Genomic DNA, 18,797 nt, shown 5'->3' on the forward strand with positions numbered 1-18,797 from the left:
AAAGAACATTTTATCACATGATCAACATAGGTGATCATAATACATTTGTTTCTAGGTAAGTGAGAGAGAAATTACTAAAAGAAAGAAAAAGGAAAGAAAATAAAAAGTACAGCAATAAAAACATTTTGTGAATTTTTTTTATATCTCCAATGAGGTCATTAAATCATTGTAAGAAAGTTTAGAAAAATCTTGTTGCAAGTTGACCATTCTGTTACTTTATTTATTTCTGAATGTTAGGCTTCAGATATACATTGGCAACTACATTGGTGTGTTCCTATGGGGGATAACAAACATGTGTTAAACAAAAATATTAATAATATTAAGCAAAAATGTTATTACACATATTAATGTAATGTAATATTAATATATTATTGTTAATATATTAATATTAATATTAATTAATATAAATAAATTAATATTAATATTATTAAATGGTCCTGGAATTCTAAGCACTACTGCTGATGCTGCAGCTTTTGTGGGGCATGTTTTCAGCTTCCTGGGCTTCCAGAAGTATGAGAAAGTTGTGCTGTGAGTTTTGGCATACAGTAGACATTTTGAACTGCAGTAGAGCTAAATAGATGGAACTATCTTAAGCTGAAAAGCATCTTCACTTGAAAGGAAAGAGTAACTAGGATACAAAATCCACTTACAGAATGGGAGAAACTATTCACCCAATACCCATCAGATAAGGGGCTAATATCTAAGATATACAAGGTACTGACATAACAAGAAAAAAAATCTAACCCTATCAAAAAATGGGGAAAAGAAATGAACACTTCCTCAAAGAACAAATACAAAATGCCAAAAGGCACATGAAAAATGCTCCAAATCACTAATCATCAAATCATCTCATGCCACAGAGACTGACACACATCACAAAGAACAAGAACAACCAGGGCCATGGGGGTAAGGAATTCTCATTCACTTCTGGTGGGAATTCCATCGAGTCTAGCCTTTATGTAAAACAATATGGAGATTCCTCAAAAAACTGGAAATTAAGTTCCCATATGATCTAGGTACACCACTCTTAGGAATATACACTACGAACACTAAAACACAATAAAAAATACCTTCTGCATACCTCCATTGCAGCGCTATTTACAATAGCTAAAATCTGGAAACAACACAGATGCCTGATAACAGAGGAATGGCTAAAGAAACTGTGGTACATATACACTATACAGCCATCAGAAGAGATAAAGTCATAAAATTTTCTTATACATAGATGGACATGGAAACTATTATATTGAGTGAAATAAATCAGAGGGAGATAGATAGACACATAATAGTCTCACTCATCTGTGGGTTTTAAGAAAAATAGAAGAGATAATTGTAATAATACCCAGAGACAATAGATATGAGGGTTGGAAGGACCTGCTTACCACAAAGAGTGATGAGTGCAGTTAGAGAGATAACTACATTAATAACTATTATGACAATGTTGATGAGTGAGAGAATTGGTATGCTTGTTTTGAATACAGGCAGGAGGTGGAGGAGGAGGGAGATGGGGGACATTGGTGGTGGGAATGTTGCACAGAGAAAGTGGGGGGGGGGTGTTCTTTTTATGACTGAAGCCCAACTACAAAGATGTTTGTAACCATGGTGCTTAAATAAAGATATTATTTAAAAATAATAATGAGCTAAGGAAAAAAAAGGTGGGGGAGCTTGTAATCACTCCTATAAAAAAAAGTCCTTCTGATATGAGCCCAAATACCTGCATACCTGGATTATTAGTGTCTGCAGAGAGCTATAGAGAAGTGGCTTCTGCAGAATGGTCCATTGGCCAGCTCACTTTTCTCAAGATTGCTAGCTTTCAGCTGTGCACTGGTGTACCCATGAATTTTCATGACTTGGTTTACATCTCTTTTGAGAACAGTGAGTCTATTGAGCTGGTCAGCTAAAATATAATCTTTTCTTTGGTCAGAATTCTTTTATGCTTCTTTAGATATATTCAATGCTATTGGCGGTTCCAAACCTCCCTTTTATAAATCAATAGACCACTTTTAAATGCAAATATATAAATTAATTTAGTTTATAATAAAATATTATAAATTTCAAAATAATCTATCTAAAACTTTAAGTTGAATTTGAGAAAGGTACATTCATGTAAGATAAATGCATCTCAAGCTGAGTTTTTATGTGTGGGCAAAGAAATGTTAGGTCTATTAAATAATTAATTGGACATTTTTTATTTGCACAGGTGATGCTCAGGAGCTATTTCTGGCTTTATGCTTAGGAGTGACCCCTGGCTATGCTGAGGGGATCATGTGATGCCTGATATCCAACTGGGGTTGACTAAATGCAAAGAAAGCACATTACTATCACTTTTCCTATTACTTTTACTATCATTAAAACTCTGATATAACTAGATAGTAATAATTTATGAAAGCTCCTATGAACACAGTAGAATTAATAAAAATATTGCAAGCTCACCTTGTCTCTAAAAATCTATACTAATTTTACTATGTACTTGGGTTTATCTGTAGGGTGCTGTGAAAATTCCTTGGTACACTGATAAAGGGAAGCAGCTTTCTGGTGGTGGGTAGAATATTGGAATGACACATGCATGAAAAGTAAGATAAACAGTATTTCAAATCCTAGTATCTTGATAAAAATGGTTAAAAATAACAATTTAAATAGTTAAAAAAGAAATTTTAACATAAAATATATTTTATAACTTAGATCTTTGAAAAGTAGCAAGTATATGATCTATTATTTGTTATAATCATGATCACAAGAAATGATGTTAAATGATGTTATAATGATGTAATCACTGAAAATGTAGCTTAAAGTTTATTAGATTGTGATGGGCTGGAGTAATGGCAATAGTACAGTAAATAGGGATAACCTTGATTCTGTTTGACCAGGGATTTCATATGATTCTCCAGGTACCACCAAAAGTAGTTCCTGAGTGCAGAGTCAAGAATAACTTCTGCGCATCATCAGGTTTGGACCCAAACCAAAAAAATTTAATTATATAATGTAGAACATTATAAAACATAAGTGATACTTTGAGAACTACTAATTTCATTCATTTAATATTTTGGAAACAGAAACAAATACACATAAATTATATGATTTCAAGTCAGTTTCAATAATAGAAATGCCACACAACTCTCCTAATTTTCTTGACTATAAACTTTTTCTTCTCTTTCTCTGTTTCCTTCCTTAATTTTCTTCCCTTATTCTCTACCTTCTTGTCCCATAATCCTACTTAATTATAAGTTCCTAAAGGATTAAAAATCTTCACATGCTCTGTGTATCCCAGCATCTACTAATTAGAAAAAAAATCAAATATTAAATACTGACTCATTTTAAATTCAGCCATTTTGGGGTCAGAGTGATAGTACATTGGATAGGATGTTTGCTTTACACACAGCTGACCTGGGTTTGAACCCTGTCATTCCATATGGTCCCTTGAGTCTGCCAGGAGTGAGCTGTGAACAGAGATCCAGGAGTATGCCCTGAACACAGTAGGTTATGTCCCAAAATAAAAATTCCTTTTATTGCATTTGATATTTAGTGACAAAAAAATTAGTCCTAAACACTGACTAAAAAATAAGAAATTTTTTCCAGAGGTCTGACTGAGACAACCGCAACTGATCGGGTCTTCCAGAAACATAACAAAAGACTGTCCCAGGCTCCATCCTAGGAGCAACATAATGACCAAGAACACCAACTACAGAAGATGAATTAAAACGACACTGAAGAAGCAGAACTGCTAGAACCACAAAGAAAGCCTTCATCATAAGCTCCATTCCTTGAGCTGCACAGTCACCAAGATCTCTAGATACAGAGGACAGATTTTACCATCCATGATGAAGCAGACGTCTTTCATACACCACAAAAGCACCAAGGGGGAAAGTAAATGATCATGCAAGGAGTCTAGAGTATACTTCAGGATGGAGAAACCCTGTATCTCCTAGGCCAAGGGAATTCTCTCTATAATATCCCCAATAGTTACTGTGCCTATGTAGGGGGAAAAAGAAAAAATGAAAGGAAAAAAAAGCACAAAATAATCATTTTTCCGCACATATATTTATTAATTGTTTTTCTTGCCATCCTTAATTTGGTGTAGATATTGAAGTTGATGTCTCCTTTTTATTTTATATTGTTTTATCTTATCTTTCTTTTTGCACTCCGGCATGATTTGAATTCAGAACCAAAATTATTGTGTAGTGCTTCTCTTTATTGCTGTAGGGCTCACTGATATTTAATTTGACATTTATTTTTGTATTGTTATGGTGTTTCAATTACCTTTTTCATGTCCTCTCTCAAACTGAGGCTGATAGCTACTAGAAGGACTCTGCCCATTTCAGCATATTTTTATTTATTTATTTATTTATTTTGTTTTTGTTTTTGTTTGTTTGTTTGTTTTTGGCCACACCCGGTGATGCTCAGGGGTTACTCCTGGCTATGCACTCAGAAGTTGTTCCTGGCTTGGAGGACCATATGGGATGCCGGGGGATCGAACCTTGGTACATCCTAGGCTAGCGCTGGCAAGGCAGACACCTTACCTCTAGCACCACCGTGCCGGCCCCTATTTTTTTTTAATTTTTTTTTTTTTTGCTTAATCTTTACCTCATTCTATTGCCTTTCATTCCCTCAAACAAAACCATATAACTCAATTTATCTAGGTTAGCCTCTCAAATAGAGGGAGAAACAAGGAGGGCACCAGGACCAAACAGATGTATGATCATTGATAGTAAGCTAGACAAAGAGGGGACCACCTACTCTAGCAGCCCAGGAAGTGATGATAGAGGATATGGGCAGAAAGGGAATGGGGAAGAGAGGAGGACAAATTTGGTGGTGGGTATTCCCCTGATTCAATATTAATATGTACCTAAAATACTAATGTGAAAGATATGTAAGCCACTATGATCAAAATAAAAATTAAAAAAAATAAGGAATTTTTAAAAGCAATTTTACCTAGGAAGGGCAAATTTTGTGGATTAAACTGAGTTAATCCCATTTAACCTTTGGCTATAACACATTCTTTTATTTTATTTTATTTTATTTTATTTTATTTTATTTTTTGGTTTTTGGGCCACACCCAGCGGTGCTCAGGGGTTACTCCTGGCTGTCTGCTCAGAAATAGCTCCTGGCAGGAACGGGGGACCATATGGGACACCGGGATTCGAACCAACCACCTTTGGTTCTGGATCGGCTGCTTGCAAGGCAAACACCACTGTGCTATCTCTCCAGGCCCTTATTTATTTTTTTTTAATTAAAATTGGTTCCTGTTGAGAAATTGTGAGTGCTGCCTGTGTGTGTCTGTCTCCAGTCCTGTCACCTGAACCTCTTGGGAGTGGGCCGAAAAGAGGCTCCAGAAAACTCGCTCTTGCAGAGGCTCATTCAGGGGTGGGAACACCAAGGAACTGCTTCATAATGTGAAAACCGGCTATAAGCAGTACTTTGCAGAGATTAGGTCCCCTGTTTGTGACGTCAGGCTGGGAAAATCTATGAAACTACACCTGCCCAGTGGGGCCTGACTATGAGAAATTGTGAGTGCTGCCTGTGTGTGTCTGTCTCCTGTCCTGTCACCTGAACCTCTTGGCGGCCAAAAAGAGGCTCCAATAGAGCACGGCCGCTCTGCTTTGCTTCACTACGTGGCTGTATGCTCTTTCTAAGGAAAGAACACCATTGAAATAAGAAGAAAAACCACACTAAGAACTGTCCTGGATTACTGAAGCTCAGAATTTCTCCCCAGACTGTCTTGTCTGCTGTATGCTCAGGCTTAAGATTTGATCCTGTGTGAGGCTTCATCCACGGAGGACACCCCTTACTTGGAGGCAAGTCAACCCACCCATAAAGGGCGGAGCCAGAGGAGCTTGTCCGCATATATCATTTAGCCAATGAATACCACCACAAATGTAGAAAAACCCACAATACAAGTGTGACAATGGGGAAACAACGCAGGGCAGCATCAGACATAGATAATGAAGATGACAGTTCTGATGACCACAAAAGGATCAACCAACTAATCAATCTCTCAGATAAGGAGTTTAGACAAGCAATATGGAAGATGCTCAAAGAACTCAAAGAAACCATGGATCGAGTTGAACAGAACACTAATAAGAAACAAGAAAATATGAAGACAAATCACAAAACTCCAAACTGAAATAACAGATCAAATAACAGGCCTGAAAAAATCAATAAACGAATTGAATGACAAAATGGATAAGCTCTACACCAGGGTAAAGAAGCTGAGAATAGAATTGGTACTGTGGAATATGAGATAAATAACAATTCCATAGAGTGGGAGAGCTTGGAAAAAAAAAAACTTAAATGCAAATGAACAGACAGTGGAAAAATTAGTCAGAGAATGGGAACAAATGAAAATAGAAGTTTATGATAAGCTCAACAGAAACAAATTAAGAATCACTGGAGTCCCAGAAACCCAGAAAGAAAATTTCCAGGAAGAATCAAAGTTCAAGAACATAGTGAAAAAACTCAATGAAATGAATGCTTCACCTAGAATACTGTACCCAGCAAAACTCACTTTCAGGTTTGATGGAAGAATACATGGTTTCACAGACAAAAAACAGCTCAGAAACTTTACAGACTCAAAACCAGTCTTAAGAGAAAAACTGAAAGACCTACTTTAAGATAAGACTGACCAAAAGACACACCAAATTTCAATATAAAGATGGCATTAAATCCCAGGACAATTCTTTCTCTCAATGTCAATGGACTAAATGCACCAGTTAAGGGACACAGAGTGGCTAAATGAATCAAAAATCTCAATCCAACCTTATGCTGCCTACAAGAAACGCACCTGAGTAGTCAGAACAAACATAGACTCAAAATAAAAGGCTGGAGGAAAATCAACCAAGCAAACAACATCCATAAAAATGCTGGAGTGGCCATACTAATATCAGATAATGCAAACTTTATACTCAGGAAGGTTGTAAGGGACAAAGATGGACATTTTATATTAATCAAGGGGTATGTAGAGCAGGAAGAAATCACTCTCCTAAACATATATGCACCGAATGAGGGTTCAACACAATATTTAATACAATTGTTGACAAATCTGAAAAATAATATCAATAACGACACAATAATTGTGGGGACCTTAACACGGCTTTGTCAACACTGGACAGGTCAACCAGACTGAAACCCAACAAGAATATACTAGACCTGAGAAGAGAAATGGAAGAAAGAGGCCTAGTGGATATATATAGGACACTCCATCCCCAGAAACCTGGATACACATTCTTCTCCAATGTACATGGGACATTCTCCAGGATAGACTACATGCTGGCACATAAAACATACCTCCATAATATCAAGAGGATAGAAATCTTGCAGACTACCTTCGCTGAGCACAAGGCTCTGAAATTATATGTAAATTCTAAAGGGATACAGAAGAAAAACTTTAATACCTGAAAGTTAAACAGCCTCATACTTAATAACCAGTGGTTTTGAGATGAAGTCAAGGAGGAAATCAAAACTTGCCTGTAAACAAATGATAATAAAGACACAAACTATTAGAACTTAAGGGACACAGCAAAAGCAGTACTGAGAGGAAAATTTATAAATCTGCAAGCACACATCAGAAAGGAAGAAGGGGCCTACCTGAATAGCTTAATGATGCAGCTCATAGAACTAGAAATTGCTCAAAAAACGGATCCAAAAATAGGGAGACAGAAGGAAATAGCAAAGCTGAGAGCAGAAATCAATGAAGTGGAAACCCGAAAAACAATCCAAAAGATCAACGAAAGCAGAAGTTGGTTCTTTGAAAAAATAAACAAAATTGATAAACAACTGGCAAAACTAACAAAGAAAGAGAAGAAAGAAACTTGATAACTCCTATTAGGAATGGAAAAGGAGAGATTACTACTGATATGTCAGAGATTCAAAGAGTAATTAAAAACTACTTTGAGAAAATCTATGCCACTAAAAATGAGAACCTGGAAGATTCTTGGACTCATAATCTTCCATGGTTGAATGGAGAGGATGTAGCATATCTAAACACCCCCATCATTATTGATGAAATTAAAACGGTAATCAAATGTTTGCCCAAAAACAAAAGCCCAGGCCTAGATGGATTCACTAATGAATTCTTTCAAACCTTTCAAGAGGAACTTCTACCAATCCTGGCAAGACTCTTTCATAAAATCGAAAAAATGGGAACACATCCAAATAGCTTTTATGAAGCCGACATCACCTTGATATCTAAACCAGACAGAGATGCTATGAAAAAAGAAAATTCCAGACCAATATCCCTGATAAAAACAGATGCAAAGATCCTCAACAAAATCCTGGCAAATAGGATTCAGTGCCTCATTAAGAAGATCATCCACTATGATCAAGTAGGTTTCATCCCAGGAATGCAAGGATGGTTTAACATTCATAAATCTATCAACATAATACACAACATCAACAACAACAAAAAAATAAAAATCACATGATCATATCAATAGATGCAGAGAAAGCATTTGATAAGGTCAAACACCTATTCTTGATCAAAACTCTCAGCAAGATGGGAATAAAAGGAACCTTTCTCAATATAGTTAAGACCATCTACCACAAGCCAGAGGCAAATATTATCCTCAATGGAAAAAAACTAAAAGCCTTCCCTCCAAATTCTGGCACAAGACAAGGCTGTCCCCCCCTTACCACTCCTATTCAACATAGCACTGGAAGTACTTGCTATAGCGATTGGGGAAGAAAAAGATATCAAGGGAATCCAGATAGGAAAGGAAGAAGTCAAGCTCTCGCTGTTTGCAGATGACATGAAACTCTGCTTAGAAAACCCTAAAGTCTCTACCAAAAAGCTTCTAGAAACAATAGACTCATATGGCAAGGTGGCAGGCTACAAAATTAACACAGAAAAATCAATGGCCTTTCTATACACCAATAGTATTTAGGAAGAAATGGACATTAAAAAATAACCCCATTCACAATAGTGCCACACAAACTCAAATATCTTGGAATCAATTTGACTAAAAACGTGAAGGACCTATACAAAGAAAACTATAAAACTCTGCTCCAAGAAATAAGAGAGGACACAAGGAAATGGAAGCACATACCCTGCTCATGGATTGGCAGGATTAACATCATCAAAATGGCAATACTCTCCAAATCTTTGTAAAGATTTAACATTCTTCAAAGAAGTGGATCAGGCACTTTTGAAATTCATTTGGAACAATAGCAACCTCAAATAGCTAAAGCAATCATTGAGAAAAAGAATATGGGAGGAATTACTTTCCCCAACTTTAAACTTTACTACAAAGCAATAGTTATCAAAACAGCATGGTATTGGAATAAAGACAGGACCTCAGATCAGTGGAATAGGCTTGAATACTCTGAGAATGTTCCCCAGACATACAATCACCTAATTTTTTATAAAGGAGCAAGAAATACTAAATGAAGCAAAGAAGGCCTCTTCAACAAGTGGTGTTGGCACAACTGGCTAGCCACTTGCAAAAAATTGAACTTAGACCCCAGCCAACATCATGTATGAAGGTTAAATCCAAATGGATGAAAGACCTCGATATCAGACCCGAAACCATAAGATATATAGAACAACATGTAGGCAAAACACTTCAGGACATTGAGACCACAGGCATCTTCAAGGAGGAAACTGCACTCTCCAAGCAAGTGAAAGCAGAGATTAACAGATGGGAATATATCAAGCTGAGAAGCTTCCGCTCCTCAAAGGAAATAGTGCCCAGGATACAAGAGCCACCCACTGAGTGGGAGAAAGTATTCACCCAATACCCATCAGATAAGGGACTAATCTCTAAAATATACAAGGTACTGACAGAAATTTACAAGAAAAATATAACTAATCCCATCAAAATATGGGGAGAAGAATGGACACTTTGACAAAGAAGAAATACAAATGGCCAAAAGACACATGAAAAAATGCTCCACATCACTAATCATCAGGGAGATACAAATCAAATCAACTATGAGGTACCACCTCACACCACACAGATTGGCACATATCACAAAGAATGAGAACAAACAGTGTTGGCAGGAATGTGGAGAGAAAGAAACTCTTATCCACTTCTGATGGGAATGCCGTCTAGTTCAACCTTTATGGAAAGCGATATGGAGATTCCTCCAAAAACTGGAAATTGAGCTCCCATACTAACCAGCTATACCACTCTTAGGAATATACCATAGAAACACAAATATACAATACAAAAATCCCTTCCTTACACCTATATTCATCACAGCATTATTTACCATAAAAAGACTCTGGAAACAACCAAGATGCCCTTCAACAAATGAATGGCTAAAGAAACTGTGGTACATATACACAATGGAATATTATGCAGCTGTCATGAGAGATGAAGTCATGAAATTTTCCTATACATGGATGTACATGGAATCTATTATGCTGAGTGAAATAAGTCAGAGAGAGAGAGAAAAACGCAGAATGGTCTCGCTCATCTATGGGTTTTAAGAAAAATGAAAGACATTCTTGCAATAATAATTTTCAGACACAAAAGACAAAAGAGCTGGAAGTTTTAGCTCACCTCATGAAGCTCACCACAAAGAGTGATGAGTTTTGTTAAAGAAATAACTACATTCTGAACTGTCCTGATAATGAGAATGTATGAGGGAAATCGAAAGCATGTCTAGAGGACAGGCGAGAGTTGGGTGAGGAGGAGGGAGATTTGGGACATTGGTGATGGGAATGTTGCACTGGTGATGGGTGGTGTTCTTTACATGACTAAAACCCAAACACAATCTTATATGTAATCAAGGTGTTTAAATAAAATAAAATATATTAATAAATTGGTTCCTGTTACAAATTATAGAATGCCAATTAAAACTGGCTTAAACCTGAAGTGACTTTATTGACTCAAGTAACTCAATCTGATGGTAGGTTTAGTCTCAGGAACAGGTAGATTTAGGAATTCAGTTCCAGTCATTGCCATTGTTTAGCTATAATTTCTCTTCAATTAGCATTTGGGCTTTATTCCTAGAATGGTTCCTTATACAAGTCAAGAAAGACAACTTGTAGACTCTATATTCCCACAGTTCACAATTTAAAGGAAAAAGAATAGTTCCTTTCTCTAACACTCAGCTATCAAGTCACATGAAAGAACTTTTATTGGCAGCTTGCAGAGCACATATACTTACCTACAATCACTAAGTTTAGGTGGGTGTGATCCTATTATTCACCTAGATTTGCATAAATGTGCAAAACATTTGTATAAATATGTGTTCATAGTTATTGATTGATTGATTGATACCAGGAATTGAAGTCAGCATACATGCAACATATATATTCTGCCTTTTACCACTGAACTTCATGTCTGTTTTTACAGTCAGCCCTGAAGGTATAGGAATGGATGGTTTCCTTGGCTTAATAAAACACTGGCCTGGCATGCACACAGTTATAAGGCCAAACTGTGAGGCAACCCTGCATTTATCTTGATAGCTCTGCCTTTAGGAATCTGCCTTTAGGTGGAAAAAGATCATGTTAAATCTAAACAGCTGTTTCCTTTGTTGCAAGTTTCTTTGTAGAATAAAAGAGTAAAGGCTTTGTGTTTCTTCTCATCTACTTAATTTGTTCCCTTCTCCTTGCAGTCCCTGGCACCTATGGTGTTCAAAGTATCTATCACGTAGACCATGTGTTTCTTCATAGTTATTCTAAATACATGTATAAGTGATATTATTCTGTATTTATCCTTCTTCTTCTGGCTTACTTCGTTAACATAATATTTTCTAGTTTCATCCATGTTGCTGCAAATTTAATATGCTGGTATTTTAAAATAAACTCCTTTGCCTTTTTGCAGTACTGGTTCGTCTTCTTGCTGTCTTTGTGGAATGAATTTTGTGTCCAGAGCTAGCAACATAAGAAAAAAATTTACATGTAGCCTCCGAATTTTTCCATGGACTATAACTTAAACGTGTATTTTCTTTCAGTTTTTATGTATTTTTATTAATTTAATGCTATTCAATCTAATTTTTTATTTTAGCATGGTTCTAATAGTGTGAACATTTATGTTATCTATGTAGTCACTGCACCTTCACCATCATGAAAGCACCTCAGACCCTCCATCATTGTCCTTCCATTACATTTTTTTTTGTTTTATTTGGGGACCATTCTTAGCAGAATTCAAAGTTTACTCCTAGGACTGTACTCAGGAATCACTCCTGATGGTACTTGTGTCACCAGATATTAAAATTCAGGATTGACGACATGCAAGAAAAGTATCATTGTACTATCTTTCTGGTTTCTTCTGCAATTTCTGTATTTCCTCACATTCTAAAATATTATTCAATACACTCACTGAAATACAATCCTGAAAGATTAAGCTTTAATACTCATAGACATATCTCTTTCCTAAAAGTCTTTTCAGTCTTATAGCTGTTATTACTGATTTCTATACTTTAATTCGTGGCACTTAGTTAAAACTGTAAGTCAGGACTTATGTGTCCAATAGAAAGTATTTGTTTTTCAATGTCCCCAAATAAAACTATGTTAAAATATAAAACTTGAGGCCAGAGTAGTAGCACAGTAAAAGAGTCTTGCATGTGGCCAGTCCAGGACTGACCCTGGCTTGATTTTCCGGTGTCCCATATGGTCCCCTGAGCCTGCCAGGAGCGATTTCTGAACTCAGAGCCAGGAGTAACTCCTGAGTGCTGCTGGGTGTGCCCCAACTCCTTCAAAAATATTGCACTTGAAAAAATACTGTAGTTGTATTAACACACATCTGGGTTGCAGAAGTTTGAAAGACAGCTGGAGGGACTTCTTTGAATCCTAAATATTGCTGAATAGGGTCTAAGATGCCTATAACTACAAGAAGCAACAAGTTGTTGCAAACTCAACTAGTCATACATGATTCTTCTGTCTACATGCAAAATCAGGAAACAGTCTAGCAGCAGACATTCCTGAAATCACAGGTCTCAATTATGCCTTGTAGCATTCTCTATAAAAATTTCTTTCTCTCCCTATACAAGTACAGCCAGAAACTAAGATATTTAGTAAAAATTATAATAGGTAGAGTTGAATATATATTGTGGAAATACATATTGGTATATATTGTATTGTGATGTGAAATTCAGTCATCAAAATATAAGTGATTAACACAACTAATTATCAAATAAGATAAGCAACAATTATTATAGTTTTCTAATTAAGATGATACAAATGCTCCCACATGAGTCCATTCTACGAATTTATTTTTAATATTTTGCACCATACTAAGCAGTATTCAGGCCAATTCCTGGCACTGTGATCAGAGATCACTTCTGGCAGGGTTCAAGGGACTATGTAGAGTGCTGGGGATAAAAATGGACTAACTGAGTGCAAGGCAAAAATCTCACTTTATCTTATTTCTTAGTTAATATATTGATCTTTTCTCTAAACCCTCCACTGGGGGTCTTATCTCTCTAGACTTCCACAGTGGTCAATATTAAAGATAACTGAAAGTTACTAAATATTAAATTAGGAAAAAGATGAACAATAGGGTTTTAGAAGCTGTTACAAGTTAGCACAACATAATACAGTTATTCTTTCAACCAAATATTTAGTGAGTTTCTTTCTTGTACTAGTTTCTATGATTCAATAGTGAGAAAAACACATATGTTGCTCCTGCTCTTCTGGTTTTGGAATCTAGTGGAAAAGAAAGATATATAAATACTTATGTAAATAAAAGTGAAGTGAAAGCAGTTCTGGATTATTCATCTGGAGCCTACATATAATAAGTGTCCTTATTAAAAAAAAGAGCTTTGACACAAAAAAGAATGAATGTAATGAGAGAAAATCAAGTAGAAGAGGAGAAGAGAGAGAGAAAGAGAGAGTAGGTTAGGTTGGTGTAACTACAAGCCAGAGACAATTGTAGGATTAAAATATTAGAAAATACAAGGAACCAAGTGATTTCCCCCTCTAGTCTAAAGATTAGGACCCCATTATGCTTTAAAAAGATTCACCATTAATTACAAAAGACTAATTATGACAACTATGATGGAACAGAGCTTCTAGAACTATAAAGACTCTATCCTAGACTTTGTATATGACCTGTGCAAATACCCAGATCTCTAGCTAAAGAGGCCTGATTTTTATCATTCACAACTGAGCAGAAAGTTTCCTGGCACCATAAAAAGACCTTGGGTTTCAATAATGAGCATGTATGGAGCTTGTAGTTGCTCCCATGACAGTATGCTTCAAGGGCGGGGAAATCCTGTATCTTTTAGGCCAAGGGAATTACCTTTCTAATTTCCCCAATACTTACAGTACCTATGCAAAAAAAAAAAAAAAGGCACAAAACCTTGCCATACCAGCTCTCCTTTCTTTCTTTTTTACTACTACTACTACTACTACTTCTTCTGCTGCTGCTTCTTCCTCCTCCTTCCTCCTCCTCCTCTTCTCTTCTTTCTTCTGCTCCTCTTCCTCCTCCTTCTTTTCCTCTTCCTTCTCCTCCTCCTCTTCCTCCTCCTCCTCCTCCTCCTCCTCCTTCTTCTTCTTCTTCTTCTTCTTCTTCTTCTTCTTCTTCTTCTTCTTCTTCTTCTTCTTCCTCTTCTTTTGCTTGGTTCTTGTGGTTGTTATTTTGTTGGTTTCTTTTGTTGCTGTTGTGCTTTTTTGGTAGTTGCTGGCTTTGTTTTCTTGTTTGTTTATTTTTCTTATGTTTTTCTTATTTTTTCCCTTTCTTTTAAATTGATATTTATAACCTCTAGGCAGACTCTTCCCAGATTTTTTCTCCCAATAGAATCACATAACTTGAATCATCTTGTTCTACCTCATAAATTGAGGGGGAAATAAAATGGATGGTACCAGAACAAACAGTCATATGAACATTGAGTGGAAATAAAAAATGATCAGGCTTAACCACCAAACCCAAAGTCAATGACAACAGAATCAATACCCAATCTACAACAAGCTGTACTCAGAGGGGACCAATTACACTAGCAATCCAGAGGACAGATGAGGGAGATATGGGATGCATGCTGGGAACAGGGGTGGAGGGAGGACAACACTGGTGTTGGGAATGGACCTGATTCATTGTCACCATGTACCTTAAATATAACTTTAAAAGATTCATAATTCACTTTGGTCACAATAAAAATTATTTATAAAATAAATAAAAGAAATTTTGGTTTCAGGAAAAAAATAAAAAGGTTTAGAGACAAGAAACAGCATAGCCAACACAGAAATTATTAGAAGGTAGACGGCATTGAAAAAGACTAGCACATGGGGCTGGAGAGAGCACAGTGGTGTTTGCCTTACAAACAGCCGATTCCAGAACCAAAGGTGGTTGGTTCGAAGGTTCAAATCCCAGCGTCCCATATGGTCCCCCATGCCTGCCAGGAGCTATTTCTGAGCAAACAGCCAGGAGTAACCCCTAAGCACTGCCGGGTGTGGCCCAAAAAACAAAAACCAAAAAAAAAAAGAAAAAGAAAAGCACACATGTAAATGTATGTTGCCAACACCACATTCAGATGTTAACTTGCCCCATTATCACAAAGAAATTTTGGCTATCTCTTAATCCACACTCACACACCCTCCACCCTGACAGCTAAAATCTACTGATTCAATTCTCCATCACTACAACTTGTTTCATCTGAAGATCTCTAAAGAGGACCAGAGTGATAGTATAGAGGGTAGGGTGACAGCCCTAACACAGCCAGCCAGATCCAATCCCCAGCATCCATATGGTCCCCTGATCCTAGATAAAATGATTCCTGAGCACAGAGCCAGGGAAGTAACCATTGAGTACTGGCGGGTCTGGCCCCACAACAAAAGCAAACAAACAAAATGATCCCTAAATAAGTACCTTTGCAATATCTTGAAAACAATCACAGAAATAGAAGTAGAGACTGCAGTAAACTTAACAAAAGTAACCCGGGATGCATGAGAAAGGATTCTTTTTATTTGAACTTGAATACAAATTCAAGTAATACAAGCAAGTATTGAATACAAGCAAGTAACCCTAAAGCATCAGCACAAGGTCTTCCCCAGGACTGTAGGAAAGCTTCCTAATAATCTCCCTAAGCAGAGGATATAGTACAGAACCAGCAGGCAGGACACTTGACTTGCACACAGCTTGTCAGGGTTCCCAATCATAGTCTACCAATATTGCCAGAAGTGATCCTTGTGCACAGAGTCAGGATTATGTACTGTGCACCACCATGTGTGGCTTAAAAATGAACCCCCCCCCAAACAAAGAAATAAATCATCCACAGAGTATCTCTGAAATCTGAAGGTAGGGAGGAAATGTGATGGGATTTTTGCTCTGAGTAGTGGTTTCCATTTTCAGTGCATGGGATATAGCAAAATAACAGAAGTTAGACACTGTTCCATGTTTAAAATACCAGGTAGGGACAGAGAGATAGGAGAGGACTGAGATGCTAGGATAGGGCTTAAGTTGTTTGCCAACCAATGTTGCTCCTCAACATTGCTAGGAGTATGATCCCAAAAATAACACAACATACTATTTCTGGTCTATGTTGCATAGTATAATTTAGGCAATACATCTTCTCACCAGGTTCTTGTGTGAGATTGCCCAGGGTTTGATCATCTCACTCAAACTGAAATGGGCTTTGAAGGATTGAAGGGCTCAGAAAAGTTAGGTGGCACTAGGGTAAATAGTAACTGTTTTGCTTCTATTCATTTTATAAAGGCTTGCTCTTTCCAAGTAAGAAGTGTAGGGTTTAAATTTTTAGTCATTTCTTACGGAATTCAATAACAAAGAAAAACCATGTGAACCATGGTCTAAATAGTCAGCTAGGTTAGAATTCCATGTGGTTCTTCTGACTAGATGGTCCATCCATTCTTTTCTTTTTCTCACTTTTTAATAACACTGTGATTTAGCAAGCTGTTAATGATATAATTGTTTCAGGCATTAAATATTCAAACATCAATCCCCAATATGAGTGTGACTTTCCATTCATGAGCATCACCAATCTCCCATCCTACCCCCAATATAGCCTTCCTCCATGCAGGCACTAACACATTTACTTCATATTGCTTGTTATAACACAATGGCAAATGCAACTCTCTCAAAACTTACATCAACACAAGTCAATTTGAAATGATTATTATCTCTCTCATGGTTTAAGTAAATCAGTGTCTAAGCATTTACTGGGCTGTGGATGGTACTAGCTGAACTTTCTCTGTTACTGTGTAGACTCAGGGTTCATGGTAGATTTCTATGTTGTCTTTCCCATCACATTTCCTGAGAAATATTGAACTGTTGCATAGCCACACATTGGTGCAAGCCAGGATTTTAGACCTCAAGCACCTTTTGTGGTCTAAATTTCTTTTCTTTCCCCCTTTCCTTTCTTACAATGCTGCAGAAGTATCATCCAGGACCAGACCACCTTGGAAGAATTGCTTGGAGGAGCCTGGCCATTGTTCTGCTGGGAAGATGGAAGTGAGGGTGAGCACTGCTAGGCCTTGCAGTGGTCTAGTGGGTGTTGCAGGGCCTTGGCCCAATTCATTCCAAGAAAAAAGACCTAAGCCCTGTAGTCCAAGCTCACCTGAGAGGACTTAACTGCTCATATTATTTGATTTCTGTTGCAGAGCTATGAATGAGTATTGGATTTTGTTAAATGCTTTTTCTGCATTGGTTGAAATGATCCTGTGATTTTATTCTTCCTTTTATTGATGTGGTGTATGATGCTGATTGATTTGCAATTATAAAACCATCCTTGCGAAACCCAGTTGGTCTTGATATATAATCTTTTTGATGTGTTGTTGGATTCATGAATTTGCATGTCATCCTTGCTCAGGGGCCATGCTAATCTTCTCTGAATCATTCAATTTTAGTATATGTGCTGCCGAAGCAAGCACAATGTGTTGTTGGATTCATTTTGCAAAGATTTTGATAAGAATTTTTGCATCAATGTTCATTAGTGTGATTGGTCTGTAGTTTTCTCTCTGTTATCTTTAGGAAAAAGCATAATATTAGCTTTATAGGAGGTATTGGCTAGGATGCCTGTTTCTTCGATATTTTGGAAGAGTCTAAGTATCAATGGTAGTAACTCTTCTCCAAACATTTGATAAAATTTCCCTGTAAACCCATCTGGTCCTGGACTTTTATTCTTGGGGAATTTCTTAATTATTGTTTCAATTTTCTTACTTTTGATTGTCCTGTGTAGGCTTTTACTTCCTCCTCCTTGAATTTTGAGAAATTATATTTCTTCAGAAATCTGTCCATTTCTTCTAGGATTTTAGCTTAACAGAGTTCTCATCATGACTTTGATTTCTTGCAGTTCTGTCGTAGTTGTTTCCCTTTTATTTCTGATCTGATTTATTTGGGTGTTCCCCCCCCCCCTTTTTTTTGTGAGTCTTGCCAACAGTTTGTCTATTTTATTTGTTCTTTCAAAAAACCTGGGCTCATTAATTCATTGTTTTGTTTCCCTTGTTTCTATATTGTTTATTTCTTCTCTGGTTTTTATTATTCTCTTCTGCTCTGTTTGGTTTTCTTTGCTGTTGTTTTTCAGATATTTAAGGAGTGTCTTAAAGGTTATTGATTTTGTCTTTTTCTCCTTTCCTTATATAGGCCTGTATTGCTATGAGTTTCCCACTCATTATGCTTTGCTGCGTCCCATAGATGTAGGTAGTTTGTTTCTTCATTATCATTAGTCTCAAGGAATTTATTTTTTCCTTGATTTTCTTTTTGATCCGGCTATTGTTGAAAAGCATGTTGTTTGTTCTCCAGGTGTTAGATTTTCTTCACAACTTCTTTTTAACCAATCTTGATCTCTATGGCATTATGATCTGATACGGTGCTTAATATTACTCTTACATTTGTGAAATTATGTAAGTTAGACTTTGTCCTAAAATGTGCTCTGTCCTAGTGAAGGTTCCAAGTACATTTGAG

At 36.7% G+C, this 18,797-nt stretch overlaps 1 non-coding gene across 1 annotated transcript; it reads right to left on the reverse strand.

The window, feature by feature from the left end:
* Positions 1-17,658: 17,658 nt before the first annotated feature.
* LOC126015333 (U6 spliceosomal RNA) lies at positions 17,659-17,764 on the reverse strand. The gene has a single exon (XR_007498208.1). It is a non-coding gene; the product is annotated as a U6 spliceosomal RNA (small nuclear RNA).
* Between the last annotated feature and the right edge of the window lie 1,033 nt (positions 17,765-18,797).

Source organism: Suncus etruscus, chromosome 7 (assembly GCF_024139225.1).
Source record: "Suncus etruscus isolate mSunEtr1 chromosome 7, mSunEtr1.pri.cur, whole genome shotgun sequence".
NCBI classification, from domain to species: domain Eukaryota; kingdom Metazoa; phylum Chordata; class Mammalia; order Eulipotyphla; family Soricidae; genus Suncus; species Suncus etruscus.